The sequence below is a fragment of the Mesoplodon bidens genome, assembly GCF_964165515.1.
Source record: "Mesoplodon bidens genome assembly, chromosome: 3".
Taxonomy (NCBI): Eukaryota; Metazoa; Chordata; class Mammalia; order Artiodactyla; family Ziphiidae; genus Mesoplodon; species Mesoplodon bidens.
In genome coordinates, this window is record NC_138178.1 from 45,501,598 (window position 1) to 45,523,228 (window position 21,631).

At 45.0% G+C, this 21,631-nt stretch overlaps 1 protein-coding gene across 3 annotated transcripts in view; it reads right to left on the minus strand.

Moving 5' to 3' along the window:
• Positions 1–21,631, minus strand: part of RAB27A (RAB27A, member RAS oncogene family) — an 82,143-nt gene that overhangs the window by 50,235 nt on the left and 10,277 nt on the right. The window contains exons 1-2 of one of the 3 annotated variants that reach the window (XM_081227051.1): positions 21,336–21,504; positions 8,026–8,117 (exon numbers count right to left, since the gene is read on the minus strand). The exons of 1 other annotated variant lie outside the window; for it this stretch is intronic. The gene's annotated coding sequence lies outside the window, so the exon portion shown is untranslated. Of the gene's footprint in view, positions 1–8,025; positions 8,118–21,335; positions 21,505–21,631 lie in introns of those variants that run through there. One more of the 3 variants, XM_081227050.1, reaches the window with a different exon arrangement.

The window sequence follows — 21,631 nt, forward strand, 5'->3', positions numbered from 1 at the left end:
GACCCCATGCTCCGCAACAAGAGAAGCCATCGCAACAAGAAGTCCGTGCACCGCAACAAAGAGTAGACCCCGCTCACCGCAACTAGAGAAAGCCGGCGGGCAGCAACGAAGACCTGACGCAGCGGAAAATAAATAAATAAATTTATATAAATAAATAAATAAAGGAAAAACTTGGCTCAAGAGACAAAGGCAGGAACTTCCCTGACGGTCCAGTGGTTAAGACTCCATGCTTCCACTGCAGGAAGCGTGGGTTTGATCCCTGGTCAGGGAACTAAGATCCCACATGCCATGAGGCGCCACCAAAAAAACAAAAAAGACAAATGCAAAATCAGAAAAATTATAAAGGATAGGATGATGTGGAGAATGGCTGTGACGGATACGGAAGTATTTCCCAAGAAATATACATACGCCAAATGTCCTTAAATATAACCAAAACTAAATGCAAAATGATATATAAATATCAATCCAAAAGGTGTTAATAATTTTAAATAAAATTTGACAAGTGGACTGTCCTACACCAGTGATCCAAAGATATACCAGCAAAGCCTGAAGACACTGAGGAGGGAGAGCCTGGTATGAATGATAGAGATTCAGGTCGTGGCTGATGAGCACATCAGTTCAAACATCATGCCTGTAATAAGTTAGCACTGAGAACAGGCCCTGCGCTCATCACTATGTTAAGCACCTAGAACAAGGCTCTAGAAAAGCAATGGTCTAATAGAAGCGCTGTACATGGAAATGAACAATGAAAATGCAGTGGAACAAGAACGTTACAGAAATATGCACACAACGCTGGGCAGCCAGGAGGCCTGGGGCAGAGAGGGCTAGAGGGGCGGGGAGCCCACTGTGCCGCCTCACAGAGGGGCACCTGAGCCACGGACTTACATCAGCACACAGAGACACAAGTGACCAATGTGAATGAACAAAAATTCATTCATTCACAGTTCACATATGATGTGGTAAAGGACTTCATCTCATATGTCAAATAAGCATTATCCTTTAAAGATGACGGAAACCATCAACCAAAATGATCACTGATGCCAATCTGAAAGGTGTAACCGAGTTTTGATGGAATTAGGTAAGGGCTGTCTGACATTCGAAGTACAAAACATAGGCCAGGCTTAGAGCCATGAGAAGGGAGCAGGTGCTGGGGTGACTGAATGGGAGGGTGGGAGTTGGGGAAGAGCATTTGCACTTGCAAAGGTCTAAGAGGGAAAAGGCTACAATGCACTTAGGGGACCTCAGCAGATGCATGCCACTATAGGGCTGCACAGGGAGGTGACAGGAGGTGTCCCGACAGGCTGAAAAGATGGGAGAGAGTTGGGACCTGGGCCTGAAAGGACTCTTATATGGCACTAGAAAGTCTTGTGTTATCCTCTGGGCAATGGAAAGCCACTACAGGCTTTTACAAAGAAGAAGAACACAAGGTCTGTGTCTTAGAAAGATCTTTCTGGCAGCCACATGGAATACACACAGGACCAGGAAGCTATGAGGAGAGACAGTGAGTGACATGTGTTGGTGACAGTGGGATGAAGAAGAAGGGATTAATTCAAGATAGATTTAGGAGGCAGAAAATCAGTATAATTTCTTAACTGACTGGTATAGGAGTTAAAGATAACCAAAACTGAATGAAAGGTATTATCATTAACTAAGAGAGGAAAAGCTGGTTTGAGATGATTGTAAGTAACACTCACTGACTACTAAGCCCTTTAAAATAGTAACTCATTAGAGCTTCACAACCCTATGAATTCTCTAATTTACAGATGAGAAAAAACTCACGCATAGAAGGGCTAAGTAAGTTCTCCAAGGTCACACAGCCAATAAAAGGCAAAGCCAAGATTTGAACCCAGACACACTCTCAACTACTATGTTGTACTATATGGGACAAGACCAATTAAATGTCCCTCATGTCTCAGGGACATCCAGGGAGTTGTGTTTAATTGGCATGTGGAAAACAGAAACAGGGCTCAAAAGAAAAACAAGGGTTAACACGACGGATTTTAAAGCCATCAACACAGTTGATTTACTGAGAAAATGGGAGAGATAAGATGGCCTTTTAGAGTGAAGAGCCAAAATGTAAGGCTCAGCCAGAGAAATCCAAGGACACTAGGAAGGAAATTTTTCAAACGACAGTCCATAGGCTGGGTCAGTCACCACCGCACAGAGGTGCCAGCTTAAGGTCGTGTGGACTTTCTCCTCCTTGTGAAAACAGAGGATCCATTCAATATTTGCTGAGTGATAAATCCAGCACTTACAATAAAGGACCCCTTTACAGACTACATCAGGGAGAAGAGAAGCCCAACAGAGAACGAAATGGGGAAAACAATAAAACAAATAGACCAAAAAAAAAAAAAAAAATCGATGCTCTCAGCTCTTGGATGATTTGCATCTGTGTTTGAGCAAAGTGGCTCCTGCCTCCAGAGAAGCAGCAGCAATGCGAGCTCACCTCTCACACAGCGCCCTCATCGCATCACCTCCCTACCCTCCAACCCCCACCGAACCCAGCCTCTGCTCTGCCAAGAGGGCAGGGCCCCAGCCACGCCACAGCAACACCGGGAGCGCCGGAGAAAGCAGGAAGGTGTCCTCTTGCAAAGACAGCCCCAGAGAACGATGGCTTCTGCAAAAATCAGCTTTTGTTTTTAATGGGCCTGTTCCATGACTCATCAGCTATCACATACACATATGCTGCACCCTGGCTCAAGCTATAAATCAACCAAGTTCCTAGGGAGGAAGAAGGGAATAACAGCAAAAGAGAGAAGAGAAACAGAGGGAAGTGGGGAGCATGTCCTCCGTGAGCACTCAGGTGCTGAGGGACTGGAAAGGGCAGATGCTGAAACAGCGGCAGAGGCAGCCCTGGGCTCCCAGCCCTGCCAAACAGGCGCAGGTCCTGGTTCCCACGGCGCCATCCTGCTGGCCGGTAAGGTTGCATCAGCGTTCTCTTTCTACCACAGTTCCTGTCTTGTGGGCGGCAGCAGCAGCAAGAAAGAAGAAAAAATGTTGTTTGTACTCTAACGGCTGCTGGGTCACTGAACACTGTGCCTGGAAAGAATAAAGGGAAAGTGGAAAGAGATAGAGAAACTAACCAAGGTGGGAGCAAACTCCTTTGGGATGTATTAAATACAACCTGGACATTCTATGGATGAAATGCCCTCATGAATAAACACTCCGCCCCAAAACTTTTTTTTTTTTTTGGTACTTACAAGAATCTCAACAGAGAATGTCAGCTTTTTTATCAAGTCTCTTTCTCATGGAATTTTTTTTTTTTTTTTTTTTTTTGCCACACCACGTAGCATGCAGGATCTTAGTTCCCCAACCAGGGATGGTCCCCTGCAGTGGAAGTGCAGAGCCCTAATCACTGGACCACCAGGGAAGTCCCCCTCTCATCTGATTTCTGATGAGACTTTGGGTTCACTCCTAGGTGAAAGCATGAACTGTGACCAAGAAAACAAAATGATGTACTGGGGTGGAAGTCAGGACACTGCCTTGGCTCTGACACTCATCAGCCAAATGACTTGAGCACTTTGAAGCCTCAGTTTCTTCATTTGTGAAATGAGGAGGTCAGACTAGATCAATGTTAAGGGTCCTTCTACTCTCCTCACTTATCTTGAGGGTGTTCCGGAGCAAGGGAGCCCCTCCAGGTGCCCCTGTGCCAAGATGCTGATTGTGTCTCCAGGGACACCCAACAGTGAAAGTAGCCACGACTCAATGGAAGAGATTAAGTGAACGCACATTCACGAAGTTATATCCATACATATGATTAAACCAATGTTAGTGGGCAGAGACCATGTCTTATTTATCTTCACACACTCAACACCCAACACAGTCTAGGCACTTGGCTTAATAAATACTTATTGCATGCACGTGGAGGGAAAGTGTGATGTAATGAAATCTTTCAAATTTATCTGTTATGAGTTGAACTGTGTTCCCCCAAAATTCATATGTTGAAGTCCTAACTTGTAGTACTTCATAACATGACCTGATTTGGAGAGAGGGTCCTTAGAGAGGGTATCAAATGAAAAAGAGGTCATTAGGGTGGGCCCTAATCCAGTGTGACTGGTGTCCCTATAAGAAGATTTCTGAACAGAGACACACAGAAAAGGAAGATGACAAGAAGAGACAGAGGGAGAAGACAGCCATGTACAAGCCAAGGAGAGAGGGCTGGAACAGATCCTTCCTTCAGAGCCCCCAGAAGGAGCCAGCCCTGCCAACGCCTTGATCTCAGACTTCTAGCCTCCAGGACTGAGACAAGAAATTTCTATTATTTAAGCTACACAGTCTGTGACACTTTGTTATGGCAGTCCCAGCAAACTGGTACATATCTAAAAGTAGGGAGAATTGTATAATAAGATACCCCATCATACTCATCACCCAGATCTTTCATTCCTGCATACTATCACTAAGCATCTCTAAAATAGATGGACCTTTCCTCACAATGCTGTTTCCAAACATCACAAAATTAATAATTTGAAGGCAAATTTAACTGACAGAAGAAATACACCTTATACTAAAACACACGCTTACATAATCCTCCACTAGAGCTATTAACAATATTGAAAACAAAATCCCAATAAGCTTGAATTTTTGTGGATAAAATGCTCAAAGGATGAGTGAGACTCTTAGAGCAATTCAATTCCATAATCGGCTCTCTTATTCAACATATTATCTGAGAATAAAAGCCTCTGTTACTTTGTTAAAGTACAGAAAAGAAAGGAAGAATGCAGTCAGTATTCATACTCACTCTCTGGTAATTGAAAATGCACTTTTCAAACTAAACCCAAGAAATTTAGCAGATGTCTTGAAGTCTTTGTTTTAAAAAAAATTAACATGTGCAGTGGTATTTTATGTTAAATTGCACATGTTTTAAGTACTTGAAAATTGGCATGGCAGAACTCTACCTCCCTCCCCACCACCAAAAAAAGCAAAAGCATACCTTGACAGAGTATAAATCGCTGGTTGATTTTCCTAAAACTTTAGAGACTGGCATTCCCAATACTTCAACAATTAGACAACTTGGAATCACATGTCCGCTTCTAAAAAGTTACTTTTTGTCTAATACAAAGATGTGAAAGTCAGAATCGCCTGCCTACTTGTAAAAGTTTTTCAAAAGAGTCTTTTGAAAAGCAATTTGCTCCATCAACTTTCAAAATCAGGCATCTCTGTAAAAACCCACAATCCAGCTAATCAGTCTCAGCTGTTTGTCATATGGCCTGCAAACCAGTCAAGTGACTTTGCCCCTTTCAAGTTTTTACTAAAACCCAATCTCCTGGTCTCTCAGACAGAAGGTGGCTGTATTAACCGCCTTCCAACGTTAGAAGACTCACACTTCAACTTTTTCTTTCCCCCCCCCATCGAAAAATTAGATGTTTCTTGAAAAAACATCTTTAAAGGTATTGTGTTCTCAAGGCCCTGAAGGTTTCTATTAATACTGTTTCCTTACAAATACAAGGCCTGATCCAAACAAACACCACGGGAGACCAGTGTTAAGTGGCAGAAGTGACGGGACTTCCCACACCTCTCACTCTGGCCTCCAGACTCACGAGGGAAACTCTCTACCGCGCGGTCCACCCAGATATCTTGCTGGCATCTTAAATTCAACATGTCCTGCCCTCCACTTACCTCCTGTGCTCTTCTCTCCAGACCCTGCTTCAGACCCTCCTCTCCTCCTGTGTCTTGAGTAACACAATCGGAACACACACCCAGCCCGACATCTGACGGCCCTCCGTGGCTCCTCCCACTCCCATTAGCCACCAAGTTCTAGGGCTCTTTCCTCCTCTTGCCTTTATTCCAAGTGTTTATCATTTCTCATTGGATGGCTACAATCAACCACACGTTTGGTTTTCTGGCCCCCAACTGGGCCCCCCCCACGGACCCATCCTCCAAGCCTCAGCCAAAGTGATCTTTCCAAAAGGTAAGTGGGTGTCCATCACTGTCCTCTGTAAAGCCAGCCAACGGCTCCCCACCACCTCCACAGTGGCATCCCCACTCCTTAGGCCTCTGCCTTCTTTGTCATCCCTGCCTCCTGACTGCAGCCACCACAACTAGTTGTAATTCTCTAAACCAGTGATTTTCAAAATGGGAGAGCAGGGTCATCAGCAGCACCTGGGAAACTGTTAGAAATGCATGTTCGTGGGTCCACCCCAGGCCTATGGAATCAGAAATTCTAAGGATGGGGGCGGCTAACCAGCCCTCCAGGTGATTCTGATACTCTCACCAGAGGGAACCTGCTCTAAACCCACCAAGCCCTGTTCACCCAGAGACTTAGTCCTTCGGCTCCTTCTTCTGCCAGTAATGCTGCATTAGATGCCCCTTCTCTGTGCTCACTCTTCCTAAACAGGTTAACCCTGTATGGTAATTATCCAATTTCTTTCTTTTTTTTTTTTTTTTTTTTTTTTTTTTGCGTACGCGGGCCTCTCACTGTTGTGGCCTCTCCCGTTGCGGAGCACAGGGTCCGGATGCACAGGCTCAGCGGCCATGGCTCACGGGCCCAGCTGCTCCACGGCATGTGGGATCCTCCTGGACCGGGGCACGAACCCGTGTCCCCTGCATCGGCAGGCGGACTCTCAACCACTGCGCCACCAGGGAAGCCCTCCAATTTATTTCTTGTTAGTTGGTGAATATCTTTTTTTTTTTTTTCTTGGCCGTGCCGTGCGGCCTGTGGAGTCTTAGTTCCCCAACCAGGGATCAAACCTGTGCTCCCCTGCAGTGGAAGCACGGAGCCTTAACCACTGGACCGCCAGGGAAGTCCCTGAATATCTTGAAGACAGAAATTGTGTCTTATCTGACTCACCCGTCCCACAAATCACTAGTTGAACACAAGCCTGTCACTGGGATAGATGCTGGGCGTAAAACGAATCACTCTATCCTTTGCCTCTAGGGGAAGCCACCCGCTCACTTTCACCACTCAAAGTGTGACTGAAGACTCCACCGATACAATCTACACGATCCCATCACCAACCTGAAATGTGAGCAACTGAAAAAGCCTGCACATAACCAGTCTGACATCATCTGGTAAATGACACGGAATTTTCGGTTTATGTGGTTTATAAAGGAAAACTTATATACTCCTCTTTTCTCACAGCAACCTCTAGAATGTGGAGAATAATTTATTAAGGGAATGTACCAAAATGTTTAAATCCCAGATTAAAATTCATTATAGTTAGCTTATTCTAAATTACAGTAGAAGCTGAGTAAAGTTTCATATTAGCACTTCTCAGCCTTCAGTGTTCTTAGGAATCTTAGGATTTTGTTAAAATGCTAATTCTGATTCAATAGGTCTGGGTAGGGCCCAGGATTCTGCATTTCTAAGGAGCACCCAGGTGATACCCAGGTAACCATGATGCTCCTAGTCCTAGAACTACACTTTCAGTAGCAAGTAAAACTTCAACAACCCCATTTTTCATAGAACTGTAAGTCTTCTCCTTAGAGCAACACAACCTTTTTTAGACCACTTTGCATTGAAAGCTTTCTCAAATGTCTTTCAGGCTTCAGGATACAGATGGCACACTAAATACATTTAGTTCTATTACCTCCCCAAATCTCACTAGTATAACAATGAAGAGAATTTTATTTCTTATAGACATAACTTACAAAAACAAAGAGAAAGTAAGTGGAAACAACAGGAAGAAAATGTTGGAAGCTAGAAAGTATCGAATAGATGAACAAGAGGTAATTGATTAGCAGACCCAGGAAAGCAGACTCCTTACCTGCTGTTAGAGAAAGCCAACAAGCAACTCATCACAGAATCTCCAGAAAGGCTTAGGCAGTTGGAGCCCCAAACACCTCTGAGGGAGGCGAGAGGGTAAAGTAGGGCTAAAAATGGTGGAAGTCTGTTTACACCCCAAGCCCCACCCTTGCCAGCCTTGTGACTCCTCCAGCTCTGGCAGTAGTCGAAGGTTTATTCTCTGGAGAGAGTAAAACTCCGAGTATCAGACTCTCAGAGGGTCTCTGAGTCATACCAACTTCAGTGGAGGCAGGGGGAGGCACTGAGAAGTTGCAGAGTAAGTATGAAGACACCTCCACCCTCACCTACACACTGGACTTCCAGAAGGCAGGCATACTCCACAGGCAGGTGGTTCAAATGGTCTTCTCGGGAGAATCTGCCCAACCCAGGAGGGATGCTGAAAGATACAAAGGAGCCCATGACATGTCAATCTAGCTAAAACTCTGATGTACTTGTTGGGAGAAGGAAGAGATGGAAATGGTATACGTGTGTGGTAGGGGTAGGTGGAAAAACAAGCTAAAATTCTCTTCTTCCACAGTAAAGCATCAACAGATAATGCCTCCAACTGAAAAACTGGCCATAGAAATATAAGTACGTCATTTAGAGACACGGGATATAACAACCAGCAAGAGTCGACTCATTGCAAGAACTGAAAGCAGTTGACTCTGGGGAGCAGGAAATGAACTGGGGGCGGGGACTCGGATGGCTTCTCCTAACAGGCCTTGTAGAACTATGCCCTGATAAAATCTTTAAAATTAATTAATACAAAATGAAATGTAATGCCCAAGCTTAATTTTTTTTTTCTTGGATGAGTCAGGCCATCACAATAAACACCCCTGACGTGTGCTACATCCTCAGGAACTAGGGCCTACACAGAAACAGGATGCTGAGGATCTGGCCCTGGAGACAGGCTGCCTGGCTCTGAATCTCAGCTTTACCACTCACTGGCTGTGTGACCTTCAGCAAGTTACTTAACCTCTCCGTGCCTCAGTTTCCTCAGCTGTGGAACCAGGATAATAACAGGATTATTTTCTAAAAACTGAATTATGTAATACCTATAAAGTGCTTAAAACAGTGTTTGGCACATAGTAAATGTTCAACAGTAGCTATTCTTATTAAGGTATGTTTGCCCCTGTGCAAAAAAAGCCTTCTGACACTGTATTGATTTTGTCTTTTATTAGTTTATATTTCATTCTCCCTGCCCTCACCTTCTCTGTCAGTTAGCCAGCTGTCCCTCACCACAATAATCAGTGGGCCTTTCTAGAGTGACCCCTTCCCCCGCCAATGTGCAGCTTCTAATTGACAAGGCACTTGGAAACCAAATAACCAAGATTAGAATTATGTATAAAGTGGAGAAAAATGGGCACCACAAAATGTTCTGAAGGTCTCTCTGTGGGGCAAATCTGCACATTGCCATAAACGAATCATCTATCTGACAATTCAGAACCCTTTGGGCTTACTTTCTAACTATCAACTGTACGTCAGTGAGCTGGGTGACACTCAGGGAAACCAACCATCCCAGTTTACCTGGGACTGCATTTTAGCACCGAAAGTCCTGCATACCTGGAAACCCCAGTCCCAGCACTGGTTAAATTACTTAATCCTTTTGAGCCTGTTTCATCAGCTGTAAAATGAAGGATAATATTTACTTTGAAAGTCTATTGAGGATTAAGTGAGAGAATGTTCATATAATTACTGACACATAGTAAGCTCTCAATAAATGATAGCTCTAGCTATTGGACTCAGTTACCTATTGTTATTACCAACTCTGATATCAGTGGCAAAATAAATTATCCTTAGAAACTTAACCTGTACCTTGGTTATTTTCTTACTGGAAAAATAATTAACCTTATATACGGTGGATCCCAGGAAGCTGAAATATTTGCTTTCATGAATTTCCTTCCACCCTTTTCCTAAACAATTTGTTTCAGGGACTAAGACTTGTTAAAGAAATGTAGTATTTCAACAATGTTGACTTCTCCACTGGGCAAAGGCCTGAGAGGTTTCCACCAGCTTTGGATACATGTGTCTCTTCTACTACAGAAGCCCTGGGGTACTTATGTTAGTAGTTGCTTCTAAACTTCTGGACAGAAATCAGCATTCCAACTCACAAAGAAGGACATCAGAAATCACACCTGAAATTCTTTTTTAATTTGCATCTCACTTTTTTCCTTCATAATGGCACCAAATCATTGTCTCCTAATGGATTAACAATTCATTCACTAAGTATGTCCATTCTATGCCTGAAAAATAAGGGATCTTATCATCCAACAGATGAAATGCCATTCTGACCTCAAAAGCTGAAGGAAATTGCTCACATCAGGGCAGTCCACCAACACAAGGGCGAAGTTGCTATAAGAAAAGTTGCACAATTTGGGGTAGATAACTGAAAGGATCACAAGTTACTCAAAGCCAAGACATGGCCTGGGCACTCTAAGAGGCAGCAGAGAACATGAACAACCAGGCATGTAAGAGACTCCTCTGTCCAGGCTCCCAAGCTCCCACCTCCCATGCTCATATTTCTTCTGCCAGTGTCCCCACCCAGTGCCCAAGGCCTGTGAGCAAAACATTGGTGAACCACAGAACCTCCAAGGAGCCTTGAGAGACACCTGGTCCAACTACTGAAGCAAGAGTGATTGGATCCAGGGGCTTCCCTGGTGGCGCAGTGGTTGAGAGTCCGCCTGCCGATGCAGGGGACACGGGCTCGTGCCCCGGTCCGGGAAGATCCCACATGCCACGGAGCTGCTGGGCCCGTGAGCCATGGCCGCTGAGCCTGCACGTCCGGAGCCTGTGCTCCGCAACGGGAGAGGCCACAACAGTGAGAGGCCCGCGTACCGCAAAAAAAAAAAAAAAAAAAGAGTGATTGGATCCAGGAGAGAACTTCTCCAAGTAGGGTCTGATGCCCAGTGGCAGCAGAATCACCTGGAGCACCTGAAGCAAATCCACCCAGGCCCCTGAATGAGGATCTCTGAGAGGATGGCTAGGGAATGTGCACTTATAACAAGATTCCCAGAAGACTCCTGATTGTGCATAAAAAGGTTTGAGTGGAGACAACAGACAGCAAAATGCACAACCATCTCTGGGCAAATAACCCAGAGGAAAGACCACGTTTAACCTCCACCAACCTCAGACTCCAAATCTGTAAAATAGGGATAATAATACCTACCTAGCAGGATGGTTGTGAGAATTAAATGAGACAACAGGTAAGAGCTTCCAGCACAGAGCCTCACATGCAGCAGGTGTTCCACAAGTATTAACCCATCGCCCCCTTTCTTGAGTAGCAGTCTAATGAAGATTTATAACAAAAGTCCCCATTTTGAACAAACTTCACCAAGGAAAGCAGATGGCTAGCTTAAGTCCTGCATGTTAATGAGTCACCAACTAAAAGGCCGAGGCCAGCTTCTTTAACCAATGGTTGGGTTGTAAAAAGTACCTGTGATGGTGGTTCTCAAGCTTCAGTGAGCATCAGGATCATCTGGATGGCTTGAAAATACAGACTGCTAGGCCATCTCCAGAGTTCCAGAATCAGTAATTCTGGGCTGGGGCTGAGAATCTGTATTTCTAACAAGTTCCGGGATGGTGCTGGTGTTGCTGGTCCCAGAGCCACACTTTGATCATTGCTCCACTAAAATCAGATTGTTCTGACAGTTTGTAATAAAAAAGGGAAACGATGTTAGATGCATTTCCTGTTTGACACCAGACTGGTTAGTTACATTTCGATAAAGAAAAAAGTAATAAACCCACAACTTCCAAGGCTGTGCCACCTCTGTCCCTGAGACTGTTTCTCACTACATTTTTCGAAAGGCACAGAGAGAAAGCTGGGAGATTTGAGTGCCATCTCCCAGCTCCCCAGGTGGGTGCCCCTGAGTGAGAAAGGGGATCTCTTTGAATCTCTCAGTGCATTCACCTGGGAACAGAAGTGGGCTCAGTCACTGGTTCCCAAACCTGGCTGTGCACCATCCAATACTACAGCAGCATTTTAGATAAAACATGGATTCCCCAGCCTTAATGCCAAGAATAGCAAATTAAAATCTCCAAAGGAGAGACTGAAAAAGTGTGGTTTTGCGTGTGTATGTTTTTTTAGGTTGTTTTTTTTTTTTTAATATTTATTTGGCTGCACTGGGTCTTAGTTGTGGCACACGGGATCTTTGTTGCCGCGTACGGGATCTTTAGTTGCAGCATGTGGGATCTAGTTCCCTGACCAGGGATCAAACCCAGGTCCCCTGCATTGGGAGCGCAGAGTCTTAGCCACTGGACCGCCAGGAAAGTCCCCGCCTGAGTATGTTTTAAATAAAAGTTCCCTGTGTGATTTTCATGGGCAGCCAGTTTTGAGGAACCATGCCCATGGTGATCTTTCAGGCCCCATCCAGCACTAAAGCTCTTGGACCTGTTTGATTTCTAAGTCCCTGTGTCTGAGTCTGTGCTTACCAAGTACCCTTGTCCTTTTATATTTGCTTCCCACAGAGTTTTTACCAGAGGAAGTGAGTACATTCGTCTTCAAAGAAAGGAATCTAGTCTGCTTAACAGTTGCACTTTTCTCATGTATCAAACTGGCATTCCAGTTTTAGTTCAAAAAATAAAGTCCAGGACTTCCCTGGTGGCGCAGTGGTTAAGAGTCCTCCTGCCAATGCGGGGACATGGGTTCGAGCCCTGGTCCAGGAAGATCCCACATGCTGTGGAGCAACTAAGCCCGTGCACCACAACTACTGAGCCTGTGCTCTAGAGCCCGCGAGCCACAACTACCGAGCCCACGTTCCACAACTACTGAAGCCTGCACGCCTAGAGCCCATACTCTGCAGCAAGAGAAGCCATCACAATGAGAAGCCCGCGTACTGCAAGGAAGAGTAGCCCCCGCTCGCCACAACTAGAGAAAGCCCGCACACAGCAACGAAGACCCAACGCAGTCAAAAACTAATTAATTAAGTAATTAATTATAAAAAAGAAACAGGTTTAAAAAATAAATTAAGTCCAATTTAGGAAAAAATAGGAATTACATAGGACAATCTGTCAAGCAATCTTCTCTAACACCAACTCCCTAGTTACTCTATCGTTCATTGATTTCCTTAGCATCTACCATGTGCCAGGCATTATTCTAGGTGCTAAGCATAGAGAGTTCACAAAACAGAAAAAGTCCCTGCTCTCATAGAGAGAACAATTCAGCAGGAAGACACAGACAGTAATAAGTGAACATAGAGATAAAATAATTTCAAAGAGTTCTAAGTCCTGTGAAGACAATAGTGCAATAATAGGGTAGAGACTACTTTCAACAGAGTGATCAGGGATTACTCTGCTGCAAGGGACCAGCCAGGTGAGGATCTAGAGAAAAGAATTATAGGCAAGTGTAAAGGCTCTGAGGAAGGAAAGAACTTGGCATTTTTAAGGAACAGAAAGGAAGTAGATGAGGCTGAAAGATGGAGGCACAGGGGTGAACTGAGGTCAAGGAGGCCAGCAGGGCTCAGATCACGGACACTCTTCCAGACCACAGTTAGAACATTTGGATCTTACACCAACTGCAATGGGAAGTGAGAGAGGAATTTTTTTTTATTTATTTATTTTTTGCAGTACGCGGGCCTCTCACTGTTGTGGCCTCTCCCGTTGCGGAGCACAGGCTCCGGACGCGCAGGCTCAGCGGCCATGGCTCACGGGCCCAGCCGCTCCGTGCCATGTGGGATCTTCCCGGACCGGGGCACGAACCCATGTCCCCTGCATCGGCAGGCGGACTCTCAACCACTGTGCCACCAGGGAAGCCCCGACTGAGGGATTTTAAACAGAAGAAGGATATGATCTGATTTACATTTTTTAAAGATCACTGGCTTTGTGTGAGGAATGGGTTATGGGTGGCACGAGAACGAGACCAGAAAAGCAGCAGGGACTTCCCTGGTGGTCCAGTGGTTAAGACTCCACGCTTCCACAGCAGGGGGTGCAGGTTTGACCCCTGGCCAGAGAACTAGGATCCTACATGCTGCGTGGTGTGGCCAAAAAAAAGAAGAAGAAGAAGAAGAAAAGCAACAGTACAGGCAAAAAAATGATGGTGGCCTTTAACTGGCAGCTGGCACACAGCCATAGCAGACAGATATTTCTGGACTGCTTTAACATAGGGGAAAATCATTAATATACTTGCTTCAATTCCTGTGATATTTCAGAAGAGTTCAAGGAAGAGACACTGCTGGTTACAATTAAGAAACATTAGCACAGGGGCATAGAAAGAACCAGCACACCTGTCTTCTAGAACCGTCTCTGCCACCAATTTGTCATGTGACCTTGGGGACTGCTCTGAACCTCTGAGGTGGAGGGGAGGCTGGGCTCCCTTGTTTCTAAGGTGCCTACCAGCCCTTAAATTACACGATGCCGTAAGTGTAACAAGTGAGGTTTCCTTATCTGGGTGGCAAAATGGGCTGCTGACTCAGGGTTGGGGTTTTTGCTGTTGACTTTTAATCTCCCAGAGAGGCTCTAGCTAAGCAGGAAATGGGGTGTTAATGAAGAAACTGGCCACTCCTACTATTTCCTTGGGGAACTCTGAGGTCTGTGGCACCTCTGGCACAAGGGTACAGTGGCCAGCTGGGAATCGGTGGAGCAGACACTCCCGGGCAGCTGAGAGCTCGTCAGGCCGAGGGGCTGAGGGCCCCATCTCTGAGGAATTCAGGGACCAAGGCTTCAGTCACAGCACTCCCTGCGGCCCTTCTGGCAGCCTTCCACCTGCGCTGAATCACACGGCAGCCAGGCCCTGCCACCGGGCTCTCACTTCCTACTGGCAGGTTCTCCCCACACCATCCACTCCCCTCAAATGGTCCACCTGGCACCTCACTCCATGATCCCTGAGGGCAGGGTTCTCAGTCCCAACTGCCCACCAGCATCCCTGGTGGGGATTAAAAACTATGTACACATATAGATGCCTGGGTCCTACTTCACATTTAATGACTTAGAATTGGGGTGAGGGAGAGGTTAGAAAGGCAAGAGTGGTAGAGTTAGGCTTAGTTAACTTTACATGATGGAGAGAATGTGGAACTCAGGAAACTGCACACCAGAGAGGTTCAACGATGTGTGTAACGCAGGGTTTCTCAGCCTTGGCCCTGCTGACATGGTGGGCAGGACTGACCCTTTGCCATGAGGGGCTGTCCTGTGCATTGTGGGATGTTTAGAGGCGCCCCTGGTCTCTACCCACTAAATGCTAGCAGTAGCTCCCCAGGTGTGACAACCAGACATTGCCCAGTGCCCTCTGCGGGAGGAGGGAGTCGGAACCAGCCCAGCTGAGAACGCTGGTGTAATATCAGTTAATTATTGGCAGTGTTAGAAGCTAAAAACCAATCCACTAATTCCTGCCTGTGTTGGTTCCTCCACATTCCAGCAGGAGCTGTGGAACACAGGGATGAGTCACTCCCTGAGGAAATAACACAACCCACTTCACGGCCCTCTGTGCCTAAGCAGAGTGGGGGCAATGGAGAATTGACCTTGTCCCTGACGAAGGAAGCCCAGCCTGGAACAGCTAGCAGCTTGTTTGGCCACATTTGGTCTCCAGTATCTGACTAGAAGGACGATACCTTATCTTTTCAAGGGCTGCTAGACCTTTTTACTCATGCCTGGGGTTGCTCCCTTGCAGTGGTGAGATTCATTATGAAAATGATTCACACATTGCAGGAAACAAAGGAATCCCGACCACAACCATGGATTATATTTTAAAATTCTCAGGTGTATGTCTCATTCCTTCCCGTATTAGGGCTAGTACAGCAAGAATTTAAACAATACCTTACCGTAAGTTTTATTAGCTGATTGAGACCCTGTCTTGGTTGCAAATGATACAAATATACAGGAGATGAGTAACCAGCCATACTCAGAGAAGACTTGACCAGCTGCCCATGTGGTGGGATCAGAGCAAGATAGATGAGCAGCAGTTAGTAAGAACGAACAGATTTTTCAGTCTCTTGGCAACCGATTTTATTGTTATGCTTTGACCTGGCAGCTGGTCAGGCTTTATATGAATTAATCAACAAAGCTATGAAAAAACAGGATTAGTGGCTCTGAAATATGGTATTCTCGTGGCAGTCAGAGGAAGCATATTAGTTTTCAAGACTGCTTTCTCAAATAAGTACAAATAACTTTAAAACAGTAAGAAAATAACCCAGTGTTTTAAAAGGACACATCTCTAAATAGGAAGTCACATATACCTATCTACTGCATTGGTCCTTACCATGTAGCTTCCATATTTATTCTACCAAAATACAAAAGGATACGGAGTATCAAAGGAATAGGCCACACAAAGCAAGTGACTTACAGTGAGACAGTACTTGGTGGCTGTGGAATTATTCTCAGCAAGTCCTCCTAAATCAAAGCATCTTCCAATGAACACTCAAAGGTGACAAAAATATTAACCAGACCTTAAAAGGAATAAAAACCCATGCAAAGACAGGCTTTCTGGCTTTCTGGCATCACCACAGAAATACAACCAATGGTGGCTTTAAACAGTCCTATGGTTCTCAGAGAAAAGACAAGGGTATCCATGAGGATGGCTTTGCCTGCCACATAATGGATCTAGGGACTGGAAGGACAGCAGGATAATGGAGCAATCATGGGAGGGTGGCAAAAGAAGTGATTAAAGGTCAGCATGAAAACATAAGCAACTTACACATGATCTCTTAAGGGAAGACATTATATAGCAGACTAACCACTGGACCCAGAGTTCCGATTCTGGCTCTGCTACTAACTGTGTGACCTTAGAAAATGACTTAACATCTCTGGAGAAAAATTTCCTTAACTACCAAACACTAGAGTAAAATAATCTTCTACTTCCTTCTAGTTCTAATACTCCTTGAGTTTACAAGCCCCCTCCTTCCTTAAGATGGACACATGTGCAATCACCAAAGTGAGCCATAGCTCAGTCATTCTTTGGACATTATCATGATCAATGCATTCTCTGTGCATAAACCTAGGTTTACCAAACCAGGGTTACCAGATTAGATTCAAGACACCAGTTGATTTTGCCTTTCATAAAAACAACTAATTTTTTAGCATAAGTACGTCCCAAAGATTGCATGGGACATACTTATAGTAAAATATTACTTGTTGGTCATCCAAAATGCAAATTTCTTTTTTTTTTCCCAATTTGCTAAATCTGGCACCCTACCTCTGACCCCATGTTAAAAGTTCAATTTCAAGACTCAAAAGTCTGATTTCATATTTGTGGGTGGTGCCAAGTGTGGCTGAGGCACCAAATGGGAGGCCTTCTCATGGGTAACATACACAGAGGCAAAAAACAAAACAAAAACAGGCAAGGAAGAATAACTTCCAACATTTCTTTTGAGTAAGTGAGGCATCAAGTTTTCTTTAACAGTAAGTGAAATATGAGTGTTAGCAGACCTCAATCATACAAGAAAAAGAATGTGGTGTACTGCACGACCAGACAGGAGGCCAAAACAAGCTGGATGCTCACACCTCCACACCTCTCACCCTCTGGACATAAAGTTAATTACAAACCCTTTATCTCTTCCTCCAACTCAGTGCTCATGTCTGCTCCCAAGATAATCAGCTTAAGGGAAACCAGACCATAAACTGGAACTTCCTGACCAAGAGGCAGAGGAATAAATATGATCCAAGCAAAACCTGCACACAGCATAAAAAGCGAAAGCAGTGAAAGGGAAAAACTCCTCTCTTCAGAAGGCAATCTTGTTCTAACAATGGCAAGACAATCTTGCTGCCTAGGGGCTCACTTTTTTTTTTTTTTATTGTGAGCCAGCTTTATTGAGGCATAATTGACATACAAAATTGTAAGATATTTAAAGTGTATATCATGGTGATTTGATATACATATACATTGTGAGAGGGATTCTCCCACCCATCCAGTTAATTACGGACTCACACTTTAAATATGTGAGCCCTGTTTAGTTTTTCAGGTGGTATCAAGCCTATCATAATTTATTAGAGAGAAATATATATATATATGTATATATATATATATATATATATATATTCCATGTATGTAAAAATAATACTTTTTCATTGTTTGTAGTGAAGATATAGACAGGGCACATTCCAAGGTAAGTTTAAATAACAATGGAAGGCTAGTTCAGTTTGCAAAATAACACAGAAGATTGATTACTGTGCTGTCTGGGCCAGTTAATTCAATTCTCACTGAGAGAGGTCCGCAGGAAACCCCTCTCAACTGTTGCCAATATTGCTCTATCAGGAGCAGCAGGATGAGGTGGACTAAGACAAGATACTTATATCTATACACTAAGAAAAACTAAATATATGGACTAGAGGTTTCTAATGAGGAAAACAAATCCAAGTTTATTCATTAACTTATGGGTACATTCAGCAAGAGTTTATTGAACACTTCTTTCTTAGTCTATGATAGCTTGCAGTATAGGACTCACAAAGGAGCTAAAGCCAATGCTCTGACTCCAGGATATTACAATCTACTCATGGAAATAAGGCCACGTACACATAATCAGTTGACAGTCTAAAGTCGTTATGTCATTAAAGGCCAAAATGAGTCTCAGAATTGGCAATTTCAGTTAGAAGTCAGAAAAAGATTAAATTCACTGTACTGCAAAATATTCATTAGGAAATGAAATTCCATTTTCTCAAATTTCCAAGAGATTTCACTCTCTCCCTAGATCAGCACATGAGACCAAATCACTGGAGACAGATGCTGAATGCCCCCACCCAGTCTGTCCAGGCTACAGAGAAGAGGGCTCCCCACTGCCACGGTGGGAAGGACCCAAAGTCCTCACCTTTCGCTTGTTTGACCTTTCCCTTTCCAAGGAGGGTAAGGCCATTATCTTGAGGAAAATAGGAGAATAGAAGAGGAGAGATTTAGGAGTTGTGATGTAGCTATGGACATTGCTTCTCGGATAAAGTGGGAAGAAGAGTGAGAAAGAAATAGTAGAGTGATCCCCATTTCTCAGCCTCTCATTCCCTTTTCATTCACTCAACATGATTTTTTAGGGCTTAATATGTGCCAGAAAACATTCTAGGTGCTATGCCCACCATAGTGAACAAGACAAATTCCTGACCTTCATGGAGCTTGTATTCCACCAGTGGGAGATAGATGTTGTGTACAACATCTCTGTGTGTGTGTGTGTGTGTGTGTGTGTGTGTGTGATGACAGTAAGTGCTATAAATACTCTAAAGAAAAATAAGGCAAGGGAAAGGGGAAGAAAATGATGGGGTGGGGGGGGTGGGGGGTGAAGGATGCTATTTTAGATGGGATGGTACAAGAAGGCATCTCTAAATAAATGACTTTTGATTTGAAAGAAATGAGTAAGCTGTGCAGACATCTGAAGGAAGAACATTCCAGGCAGAGGAAACAGCAAATACAAAGGTCCTGAGGCGTGGCTGAAGCAGAGTGTGAAGAGAGAGGAGTGATAGAAGATGAAGCCCCCCACACCATGTAAGGGGACTGCAGGCCACAGTAAGGACTTTGGTTTCCTTCTGAGATAAAAAGCCACTGGAGAGCTTTGAGCACCGGAGTGAGAGACATAATTGACTCTGGCTGCTGCGCTGAGAACAGACTGTAGAGTGGTGAGGGTGGAAGCAGAGTGGCCCTGTAGGAGGCTTTTGAGTAATCCAGGCGACAGAAGTGAAAGGAACTTGGTGGAAGCAGTGGAAAATGGAAATTTCCTATCCTAGGTATAGACTCAAAATAGAACCAATGAGATTTGCTGAGGGACAAGATGTGGAGTGTGAGAGAAAGAAAAGAATCAGGGGTGACCCTGGGGTGTTCAGCCTGAGCACCTGGAAGAGTGAAGTTGCCATTAACTGAGACAGGTGAGACTAAGCGAAAACGGGTTTGGAAGAGGAAAATCAAGAGTCTGGTTCCTAGAGACTGTTGCCCACTTCAAGACCCTTATATCTCTTTTAAAACCAAGGCAACAGAAATTGAGAAGCTGATCTTAAATTTCATATGGAAATTCAAGGAACCCAGAATAGCCAGAACAGTCTCAAAAAAGAAAAGCAAGGTGGGAGGACTCACACTTCCCGATCTCGAAACTTACCACGTACATAGCTAATAAAGAGGAGAGTATGATACTAGCATAAGGATAGACATACAGATCAGTGGAGTAGAACTGAGAGTCTAGAAATAAACCCTCATATTTACAGTCAATTTATTTTCAACATAGGCACCAACAGCATTCAAAGGGGAAAAAATAATCTTTTCAACAAATGGTGCTGGGAGAACGGGATGTCCATATTCAAAAAAATTAAATTAGACCCCTACCACACACCATATACAAAAATTAACTTAAAGTGAGTCAAAGATGGAAATGTAAGAGCTAAAACTATACAACTCTTAGAAGAAAACATAGGCATAAATCTTCATGGCTTTGGATTTAGCAATGCTTTTTTAGATTTGACACCAAAAGCAGAGCAACAAAAGAAAAAATAAATTAATTGTACTTCATCAAAGTTAAAAATCAAGGCAGGCCATGGAAATTAAGGAAGGGAGGGAGTAAGGAAGAAAGAATAAAGGAAAGGAAGAAAGTAGGAATGAAAACTAACATAAAATACAGAAAAGGATAACGGTCAGTCAAGTCTTTTCAGCACTACATTAACCTTTCTTCATTTGTAACCGTCTGCAGAAATGCTGTTTTCCAGACTGTGTTTTCCCCCTAAAGCAAGCTTCTAAGAAGGTTAAAATAAATAAATAGATAAATAAGTAAATAAGTAAATAAGTAAATAAATGGAACAAGAACAGTGAAGCACCAACAAATTATATCACCAATAATTATAGAAAATTTATACAGCATAACACTACTCCCCTTCCCAACATCTGAATGATGAGCTGACCCAAAAGTGATAATCCATCCAGTAGGAAAAAATAGCTGTTAGCCCATAGAGGTAAGAAAGAGGACCCCCTGGCAGGAGATTAGGAAGCCATGTGGCCTGCAGGAGCCGAAATGCTGGGAAGGTGAAGTCAAGGGCTCACAAGATTTCCTTCACTTCAGGCCTGACTTTGCTTAATCGGTGATCTACTGGGACAGAGACAAAAGCTTTGGCAATAGTTACCAAAACGAGTCATCACATCAGCCCTACCACCAGTCAAGACCCGAGAGCCTGGCTGCCTGGTAGGGTTTTCTGTCTGATTGGCAGGGAAAGAGAGAACCTTCTCCCACCCGGGCAGTTTGCCCGTACAGACCCTCACCAGCAAAGGTGTCAAGACGTTAAATCATTCAACCGACAACAAAGGGAGGGAGGAAAGAACGGCGTGGGGCTGGGGGGCGGAGGAGGGGCGTGCAGGAGGTCTGGGACCTTCCTCCTCTCCTGCCAGAGAAGTTTCCTTCCTCCCACCCCGAGATGGGGAGCCTCGCACCTGGATGCCGCCCGGAGGTGACCTCAGCCCCGTCCCAGCCTGGGACTCCACCTAATCAGCACCTCGCCCAAGCTGACCCCCACCCCCGTCACTGTCGTCGTGGGGTCTGTGCTGAGGGCCTGGGAGAAGCAAAGCAGCTTTTCTGGTGGGCTCAGCCGCCCACAGGCGGGGAGAGAAGGAGATGCAGCTCCATCCCCCGCCCCAGGGCCAGACCCTGAGCTCGCCCGCTCCGTCGCCCCGCGGGGTGACTGGAGCCTCCCGGAGCCCCGGGCCTGAGCGCGCCTCCCCCGCCCGCGCCCGTCGCCTCACCTGCTCCGCCCGCGGTCCCCACGCCGCTCCTTCTGCGCGCGCCGCGTCCACCCTCTGACGGCCTTTTTTGGGTCCTCGGCGGGTATTTTCTGTCGGGCCCCACATCACTTCCCGTAAAGGAGAGCGAGGTGGGGGCGGGACCTCCTCTCCACCCTCCACCTCCTGCTTCCTCCTGTCACCTCGGCGAGCACCCCCGCCCAACTCTGAGAGAGCGCTTTGCAGGCGCCCTCCCCGCGCGCCGCCCCCAGCCCCGCCGCACCTGCCACGCAAAGGCCCCATTCGCCTCTTTTTAGTCC